Source organism: Telopea speciosissima, chromosome 4 (genome assembly GCF_018873765.1).
Source record: "Telopea speciosissima isolate NSW1024214 ecotype Mountain lineage chromosome 4, Tspe_v1, whole genome shotgun sequence".
Lineage (NCBI taxonomy): Eukaryota > Viridiplantae > Streptophyta > Magnoliopsida > Proteales > Proteaceae > Telopea > Telopea speciosissima.
This window is the reverse complement of record NC_057919.1, coordinates 55,992,032-56,002,765: the sequence shown is the minus strand read 5'-3', so window position 1 is coordinate 56,002,765 and position 10,734 is coordinate 55,992,032.

The window sequence follows — 10,734 nt, the reverse complement described above, 5'->3', positions numbered from 1 at the left end:
TTGCAAGGGGAATTAAAGGAAAGGGAAGGAAAATTTTCATACTTAAATAAGGAATTTTTGTAATCATTACCCCATGTGACACCATGTGACAATATAAATAACTCCCAATCATTCCATATTTAGTTATTAAATTCTACTTTATTTTGCATTCAATTCCCTTTGGTTTAAAATGTAAAATAAATATTATATGTGAAATGTATCTTTACTATATATGATAAGAAATGTAAGTAGCTTATACAATCACATGGGATATTGATTACAAAAGTTTCTTTTTTAGATTTGAAAATTTTTCCTTCCATTTCCTTTAATTCCCCTTGCAACCAAATGGATAAGGAATCTGACCACCCTCTAGGAATTTGATATCCATCTCCCGAAAAATTATCTCCTGCGATTCCCCATCTGGTATAGTTTTCTAGTACCTCTAATAAGAGGGGGGTGTACCCCAATCAGGCAGAGTGTTCAGGCAGGGGTGGAATAATCATTGCATCCCCTTGTTAGAGCCACTAGGGGAACTGTCCCGGTACAGTTCCCTAGTGCGGCCTCTAATAAGAGGGAGGGTGGATCCCACCCGGGTAGAGTGTTCGGGCAAGGGCGGAATTGTCATTGTGTCCCCTTGTTAGAACCACTAAGGGAATTGTACCAAGCAGGGAACCGCAGGGATAAAGATCTGCCGTCCTAGTCCTTTATGCTATATTTTCTGAGACTATGTTTGGCTAGAAATTAAGTAAAATTTTTTTATGTAAAATTAAATTAATAGGAAAGCGTGTGGGAACTACAATATAGTGATGGTAAGGGGTGAAATTTAATTGTTTTCTGTCAAATTTTCTTTGAAAAATTTAAAAAAAAATGTCATTTTAAGTAAAATATTTCTATACAAAAGGTGAAAAGGAAAGGTGAAAGACCTATGAATTGTATTAGCTAGTTTATGTGGAAAACAAAATTTCCATATAAATTTTGGTAATTTAATTTTAGTTTTCAACATACTTCTTTCGTTCAATTTTTTAATTGGTTATTATTAAAAAAAATAATATTTGAGTGTAGGGGTACACATGGCACTTTATAATAACTCCAGATTGCTGCTCTACTACTAAAACAAACATACATGTCAAGACAGAAAAACTTCAAACAAGTTTTTAAAAAAAAAATTCTTTCTTCTACTCTAATTATGTGGATCTCATATAAATGAAATTATTTTTTTCAAAATAACCATTGGTTCTGTTAACCGAACCTAGGCCTTGACCCGATTCAGTTTGGCACCCACCCATGGAGCAACCAAGTGGACTTGGGTAGGTCAACCACTTAAGGAAGGTGGCCTTCCTCCTTTATGTCCTTTCCCTCATCTGTGTCCTATTTAGAGTGGAACATTGTGAGAGGGTGGAGATTGATTATATATAGACATAATCAAGTCATCTCTAATCCTAACGTCATTGTTGAGATATTAGTCTCTCTCTCTCTCCCAACGTTCTTGAAGTTTGTAACCATTCCTGTTTGAGATCCATTTCCATTGTGTTCATTTCCGTTTCAAGTGACACCCATGCGGTGTTGATTTATTTACAGGTTCTTTCTCACATTTGGTAGAGTGAGAAACCCTCCCTATTTATAAGAAAAAGATTCACACGCTGCGAGATTCCAATTTCTCTCACATTTTTTTATTATTTTTCTTTTATATTTTGAACAAGTGGGCTCCATATGAATAATACTTTTTTAAAAACAATCATTGGTGTAACGTACAAATTCTTTCCCAAGTAATTGTCCGACAGTATTCCCTTGTGTCCTCTAACATAGAATAGTAAAATGATCACTCTACCCCTCCCCTTGATCGCAGCAATTCAAACCCCTTCGGCTCTTCCATATATATGGGTAACCCAAGAATGTCAAATGACTGTATTTTATATTCTAATTTTTGTTTTTTTCCTTTTAAGAAAAAGTGGGGATCAGGTAGGGGGGGGAGAGGCGAAAATCACTCTGCATGATGGCCCCCCCCGTCCTCTAATAGGGGATGGTGGACCTCACCCGGACAGAGGTTTGGGCATGGGTAGAGAGGTCATTTAGCCCTTCTTTGTTAGAGGAACTGGGGAACTAGGCCGGGCAGCCAACTGGAGGTGATAAAGATCCGGGAGAGGCCCATGGTGAGCATCTCTTTCCTTTCTATTACATATTTTCTGGTTTTCACCTTTCTTAACTTTAGTCTTTAGGAATTTTGTTTGTTACTTAATAGGTAGCACCACCACATCACCACTGGAGACTAGGAGAGTGGCAGGCGCTTTCAATTATGAACTACCGACACTGAACCGGTGACGGCGGCGGAGTGGGGAAGAGGTACGTTACGTAGGATTGTTTTTTTTGTTTTTTTTTGAGTTATGTACGTAGGGTCTGTTTGGATAAAAGGCTCGTCGAGGAAGGAAAATCCACTCATCTGAATCTAAATAAGTAAGAGAGAGGGCACATGATGACATAGGAAATGATGTGATGGGGCCCGCTGGAAAACGCGTTCAATCCGAGGCTCTGAGCTGGGAGGAGGTGGGACCCATTACCACCTCATACTGAGTTACTACCTGAAGAGAAAACGATCTGTCACATATGTAGACCAATTCGACTCTCCTATTTTCGCCTGTCTCTATTGTTTTGTGCGCCCCCACATACAAGTAAGGTTGAATGTATCGTTTTACTCTTGTCCAAGTGCCCCACACACAAGCAAGTAGAGGAATCGGATCCTATATAAACAATGGAGAGGGAGAGAGGGACAGAGAGAGAGAGAGAGAGAGAGAGAGACGACGTTCAACTGTGAAATGGGGTTACCTGTCATTTTGTTTTGTTTTGCCTATGACTCTAGCTGTGTAGGGGTAAATCGAAGTACCAGACATCTTCTGGGACAGCATCAGAGCTCACCACCTAGACGAGCTCCCATTTAGACAATGAGGATCGTGTTGGCACAGCCGAGCACGGTGTACATGTGATGAATAGGAGTGTCATCCACAAGACTTGGGAATTGTGCCAACTCGATCCATGCTATCCAAATGGGAGCTCCTCCACATGACGAGTTCTGGTGCGATGCCAGAAGATGTCCGGTGTACTCCTGTCTGTAGAGGAGCTCGATCCCATTTTCATTGGCTTGATATTCCTCAAACAAATGACTGTAGAACACGTGAGGCAATATTAACGTGATTGTGATAGTTAATGCACGAGTTTATAAAAAAAAAGGTAAATTACATCCTCTCCCTTCTAAAAATACAAGGTGTGTGTAGGTTTTGCAGGTCGTCGGTTAAGCTCTCATCGTCAGTGAATGGAAATTATGAGAAAAAAGATGAAGTTCAACATGTAATTTGGACAAAGAAGATGAACATTTACCCTAATTTTTGAATAAAGAGTAAAAAATAAATCTTACACTATACAAAGGTCTTTGGGGGATTAAATGAGTTAGCCCTTACTGACGTCACCGCTTAACGGACTGGGGATGTTTGTAACATATTGTAACCTATAAGGGGAGGTTCATATAATTTTTCAAAACATAGAAGAAGGTGTAATTAGGGCATAGTTCAAGGGAAGGGGTGGGGGTGTAATTATCCCTTTCTAAAATCATCAACTCCAAGGTCGTGTTTCCATTTTGGATTCTTTAAATGTGACCAAAAAACATGCAATAATGGTGGACCGCCAAACCAAGGCCTCTACTTTTCACAATAAGACAACCACCGACGTTTCAAGTACTTTTGGCCAGGTGTCGACATTTCCATCAAGATGTGTGCTCACTTTGGTCCAAATATGAATTCGGAGGTGAAAAGACAAATGAGAGAATTTTTTAGGTGTGCCCTTTCACTTCTAACTGATATCTACATAGAGATCCCCTATGTAGGTGGTAAGATCTCTAAAAATCACTGTTCAAATCTGATGAATAGAGTCAATAAGAAGCCATTACTTTGGAAGTCTAAGTTTCTTAGTCCTCCAAGGAAATTAGTCATGATTCAATAAACTCTCCCAGTCATGCCGTTATATGCCATGTACTGCTTCAAGATTCCCGTAACCATCCATAAATTTCTAGATGTAATAAGCAAAAAGTTCTTCTGATCTGATAGCAATAAGAGTATGGTGCTTACTATTTCTTGGAATACTATTTACATGCCAAAGAGATTTGGAGAGATTTGGAGGTCTCAATATTAGGCCGGCTATCATTATGAATCAAGTTGTCCTTGCAAAGAAAGCTTGGGAGCTCAATCCGTGTAAGTCTGCGTTTAACGTTTAGAAGGGTAACGTTTAGGGGTGCAAGTTTGGCCCTGAGAATGGATTAGGATTGAAAATTTCTGATCCTGAGTTAGGGTTGGGTCGGGTTAGGGTTGAGGCCTTGAGCTAAGCTTGGCTCGGTCCAGCTCGGTCTGACCCTGATTTTAGTTATATTATAAAATATATATTGATATAATTTATACATTATAAACTTTAAATTTCACCCATATTTTTTTATATAATATATTATATATGAAGATAATAAGTGTTATAATATAATTTATTATATTGTTATTTTATGTAAAATTAATAATATTCTTTTCAATCCATTCTAATCTATACATTTCTTTTTCCCTCCCCATGATCAGGGTCAATCAGGGTCAGCCCGACCCGACCCTGAGGACAGGTCAAGATTGGATTTTTCTGATCCTAAATCAGGATCGGATCGGGCCTAGGCCCAGCTAAAGAGACTTAAGATTAGACTAGGGTTCTATAAAATCTGATCCTACCCGACTCTGTTGCAGCCCTAGTAACGCTGGTGAATCGAATCCGGATCTGCTACCCCTCACTCCAAACAAAAAAAAAATGCGCTAAATAAAGGGTGTAAGACAGGCCATAACTCCAATGTCCTGTCCAATCTATGTGGTGGCATATCAAAGACATATCACGCAATCCCCATGTTACTCTCTCTCTCTCCCTCTCCCTCTCTTTGTTATGGTGTCGGAGGACAAAAGCCTCATTAACTGTTTGGGAAAGGATCGATTGGACACTTTTAAGCCTTTGTGGTTCTCTTCCCACCACATGGCATCCCCTCCTCCTCTATTGATCCAAAGTGCTGCAACTTCCTTTACTCCACCAACTATTTGCAAAAATTCCAAAATCTGGTACTGAACAAAATAGATACCCAGTTACCCGCACCACACCTTCGGGTTGGAGTTTGGACTCTTCCGTTTAAAAATCTTGGCCTTTTAAACCACTTGCCACGTGGTGAAATATTCGTCAGACTAGAAATTATCACTTCAAAAGTGTGAAACACATGGTATTACAAAATGCTGCCACGTTAGAGATTCCTATATCGCTTTGGTAATATTTTTTGTTAGGAAGTTAATTTATTCATAATATCGTGGGTTAAGTTCGTAGATGACATGGTACAAAACTTCATCAATTACAGGGTAAAATTAGGTCATATTATTGTATGGATCCGGATCTTCTATTTCTGAGCTATTTGTACTGTCGTGTGCCCCAGACACAGTAAGGCGATAAAGACCGTCTTACCCTGCCTGGGTAGGGATAGGGCAATCTTTTCGACACCTTGCTGTGTCTAGGGCACAAACAGCAATAGGGATTAGGGATAGCTCGACAGTAAAGAACCCTGATGCCTATTGTACATAATATAGACAAAGCCTTTCTAACTAGAGAATCGACTAACATATTGATCTCCCTGAAAAGATATTAAGATGCCAAGTGCAAAATATCTCTAATGACAGGATGCACATACAAAGAAATATTTAGAGATGTTCCACCGAGGTATGATGCAAGATCTTTACAGTCAGTATCAACTGGAAGATACTCCACACAATCTAAGTTCGCCTCCAATAGAGCACTTCTAATTGGCATTAATGGAGATATTTTGCAATACAAGGTCACCCTAGATGGTCTTTGATCCTGTGCCTAAACCCACTTCCTTCTTATCAATGCTCCAAGATGTGTTAGTATTAAGTTTTCAAAAAAGAGGTGAAATTGTCCAAACTAAACACCAATTGAAGAAGCTTGACGATTCATAGCAGCCACATAGAACTAACTAAGGGAGGACACTGTGACCTTGAAGAAACTCTACTTACGCCCTCTGAGTTGCTTCAATAACATCAACCAAAATACAAATCTTGCCCCAAAAGATCAAGTCATCCGTGCTCTCCAAAGATACCATACTATAAATTCACATATGCCTATGCTTTCTTGACCGTGCTTCTTATCAAAGCTCTCAAAGTGCTGCAATTGATTGTTCACTTGACAGGATGGTCCTATATCTTTTTGTTAGATGGCAAGTTTAGATGTTTTGCTGCAGGACATATAACTGCTACTACTCATATGGAATCAGAACTAATTAGCATCCGCTCAGGTCTCGATCATGCTACCAGTATGGGGTTGAAGATAAAAGAAGTGTGGTGCTCCAATCAACAGATCACTGATGTTTTTCCATCTCCAACCAAATCTCCTTGGCCTTGGCATCTTATAAAATACTTAATTTATATATCTAATATATCCCAAGATATATGCTATAACAGACAGGGAGACAACTTTTGTATAGCTATAGCCTTTAATCTAGCTAGGCATGCTCAGACTAAAAAATCTGTATATTTTTCGATTAGTTAGTTTTTAATATATTTCTCTTTATCATCAAAAAAAAAATTTTTGATGGTTCACTTGACATACTCACCCTATGTGATAGTGAACAACCAAACCTTACCACTTGAGCATAGGGGCAAGTTAAAAAGATGTGAGATGGAGTCTCCACCGCATTGCCTCACCGCAAGCATGAATGAACAATTGGGAACTGTCATTGTACCAATCCTTTTCCAAAAGCCAAACCCGATGCACATGCTCACCAAAGAAGATTTCTCACATTTGGTAAAATGTGACACCATTCAATAAGGAAGTGATTTTCAAAAGTGTGAGCTATTGTACCAAGAGCCAATGAGAGTGTACATGAAAACATCAATAAGGCCAAGATTTTCACCTTTTATAGGAGCAAGTCGATCATTTTACCTCATCCTGAATTTGGATGCAGAAACTACGTTCTCAGACAAAAACCATTTTCTCTTTTAACTCCTATGGAGTAACTATAACGGTTTTTACCACAAAAACAAAAACTATAACGGTACCTCACATGTTGGAATCATTGTGGGTGGGTGTTCTGCTTTGTTTGGTTGTCATGTACAAGGGATACCATTCATGTTCACTATTCCTATTAATGAAAGCTCGGGTTGGAATCTTACATATGCAGCTTTAGCTGATGGTCCCATGTGTTTGACAATAAAGAAGGAAAATGTTAAGAAAAATTGGACTGCCACCTAATAACAACCAAACATGCTCCACCAAGTGGAAGTATGATTCTCTCTCTCTCTCTCTCTCTCTCTAAACCAACTGCAATGGTATTTGGAGCTGTCGGCTAATCTACATTGTCTTTCTTAATTCTACTATTCTAATTTGACAATGACGGTATCGTAAAATTAAAAAAAAAAAAAAAAAAATTTGCCACTCTACTTCTTCAATTTTAAGAAATGAGTGTTTTTTTTCTATCCACAGATCCCATGCACCGAATGGTCGAAAAAGACAAGAATGAATATCGGAAGAGTATTTTAAAATATACAAAAACTCTAGGAAGGATTTATGAACCTTCTATGTATGGAGGACAATTTAAAATATATTAGTGTGGAGAAAGAAAACAGAAATATTTCAATAGCCGTTTTTCTTTTTCTCATAAAAAATAATATAATGCAAAGAAGCTCACATTCTGTCCACCTTACCAAATGAGGGTACTTTGTCAAACCCACATCTGCTTTAACCCATGGCAATATCTCAAATGGGTCTCCTTCATACACTTGGGATATCTACCCTAGAATTAGAGGGTTAAGTACCCCAAACTCATGCTCAAAGCCTACCATCCCTATATCTAATATGCCAATCTATTTATTTATTTATTTTTTTTTAATGAAAACAACAGAAATTATTTAAACAGTCGAAAAATATACATGATGTTTTGGCTTGGGCATAAGAGGCAAGGTTCCTAGCCATAGCTAAACAGAAGTAGTCTTTAAATGGAGTAAAGGTGACGTCCATAGTCCTATGACTAATATACATTAAGTCCTTAATAAAATACCAAGGCCATGGTTTTTTAGTTGGGGATGGAAGAGCACCATATTTCTTTAATCTTCAACCCTATGCGAGCCGTATGATCCAGACCTGATTTGATACTGTATAATTCTAGTTCCAAAATCGTAGAAGACATAAAATAACCTACAGCTAAGAACAAAAATCTGCCAGTCTTACTCTTAGGATCTGGAATCCTGAACACGTTAAGATAGGATTTTTAAGCAATTGTATTGATTTCCAATTAGCTAATGTGCAAATAGCTAGCCTCAGGATCCTTAGATACAATATGGGAAGAACAAGGAGGGGGGCAAATATTTAAATCAGCTATCCAACGGGAGGCCTGGTGCAGTACCCACGTGGCATTGGGTTTTTTAGAACCAATAACAACTTTGTTTCTAACAGCCCATATAAAATAACAAGTGATAATAAAAACCTCAAAGAACCAAACGATAGAGGCCTTATCTATCTGACGAGATGAAAAAAAATCAAAGCAAAAATTTTTCAGAGATGCATAAGCTAGGAACTCAGTACGTAATCCCAAAGGTCCAGCAGCCTAAATATGTTTGACTCAGTCGCATGACAAGAATAGGTGCTAGTAGGACTTAATACAATTTCCACAAAATGCACAAATGGGGTCGATCTGAAACCATTTGGAAATGGAAACCTTGACCGGGAGTCCTGGTTTAGTGTCCGAGGTCCCCGAGTAGTGCCGGATGCCAAGCCAGGAGAAAATCTGATATCATCAGTGAAATCCGAGGAACCAAACAGTGGGGAGGCTGAGACTTCGTCGATCCACTCATGAATGAATCGAAGAAAGGTGGTTGGGTCACAAGAGGAGGCAAGATAGTGGTCAAGCAGCAGCTTGAGAGAGGAAATTTCAGAAGTGAGCTGTGGGGGAATGCTTGGGAGAGTGAGTTTTCTTTTTTTTTAAATTGAAATGGCCAAGAGGGTTACCCGCATAAAATTCCGATTGACAGGGAGGGTTAGGCTCACAAGGCACAGGGTCAGAGGTAATACCAAAAGAAGGGTCAAAGTCCAGGGCCAAAAAAAGGGGGGGGGGGGGGGGGGGGGGATGGTTGACAGAAGAGCATCCAATCCCAAGAGCAGCCAGGTCCTCTCTTTCCTTGAACCCAGAGAGGACATCAGCCGATAAGGTATCAATTTTAGGGTCTATCAGTAGGGCATGAATAAATGAGTCATCACCTGAGGCCGCGGGGGATGCAGTGGGTAAAGCAACAGAGGGTGCAGCAGAGCTTCAGCCAATAACTCAGAAAAACCATCCCAGTCCATGGAGGCATTTGTATCACTATCCACTAGTAGTTGTTTCGAAGTCCCTGGTACCAGGGAGTCAGGAGAGGACCCAGAGTCGACCAAATTCACAGTCTCAACGTGTCTGTCAACAACCGAATCCTCCACAATATTGCCCGTGAAATTAACAAGGAGAGGGGTAGTGAGAGCATGATCAAACAGACCCGCAGAGGAGTCAAAAGTGGAAGAGCCAGACGGACCAAATATGGTGGGGCAAGAACTAATATCATGGCTTATTCGTCCACAGCGACCACAAATTTTAAAAGCTTCGTATTTTAGGATGACCGGTAGAAGTTCACCACGACAGGTTCTGATTTTAGAGTTCATACAGAAAGGGCCACGCCATTTGATCAGCAATTTCACCCTGACCACAGTTGGAGGTAGGGCCAAATTAGATTGTAAGGAGAGGTCCACCACCTTCCCTACGCAGGAAACAGCCTGGTTAATAGCATCAACAGGAACAGGGCTGACTTGGACCCAAATTGGTACAGAGTCTCGTTCAGCAGTGAAGGCGTCATCATCAAAGGCGTGGGGAAAGACATCAACCAGAGTTTTGCCACACCACCACCAAGGGCTCAATGATAGAATTCTGTCACGGGCGGCAATGGATTCAAACTCCACCATAAACTTACCCTCATCCAGCCAGGAAAAATAGAGCAAACCCAAAGTTTGCCAGAGGACTGAGAAGTGATTTCATAAAATACATTGGGAAGGCTGTGGAAAACCGACCGAGAGTCCGAAGAGAACCGGATTACCATTTGTAGAGACCGTGGTGTTGTTACTGCCAAACCCCCTTGGATGGAGGGATTCTTGTATGAAGATTTGTGCACCACGAGCATGAGGGGAAGGAGAAAGGCTAAAGGTGCTGTCCGAGACCCTGTGCCTAGAACCGAAAGGACGTCGGCTTCTATACTGCCGGCGACCACCAGCCGAAAGAGATCTGCGGGGAATCAAGCCAGTACGCAACCAAATAAGATAGCAAAACCAGTGTTCCACAGCTGAAATAGAACACCAATCAAGCCAAGAATTCTCAGCAGGGAAGCGCCATACATGAATCACCCAACAGATCTCAACACCGAGCGAAGTGGAAACCGAAACTAGAAGCACAGCAGATTAAAGAGAGAAGGGAGAGTAAGGGCTCCATCATTATGTGGCTTGGCACCTGTCGCACACTGGGAACCACGAGCATTTAAGCTAGTTGGTGGGGGTAGATGAAGGAGAAGGGGAGAGGAGAAAGAATTTACATGGAAAAAAACGATAGAAGTTTTTCCTTCCCCTTCCTTAATTGTAGGGCTGTAAACGGATCGGATTCGGTTCGGATAGTGCTATATCCGCATC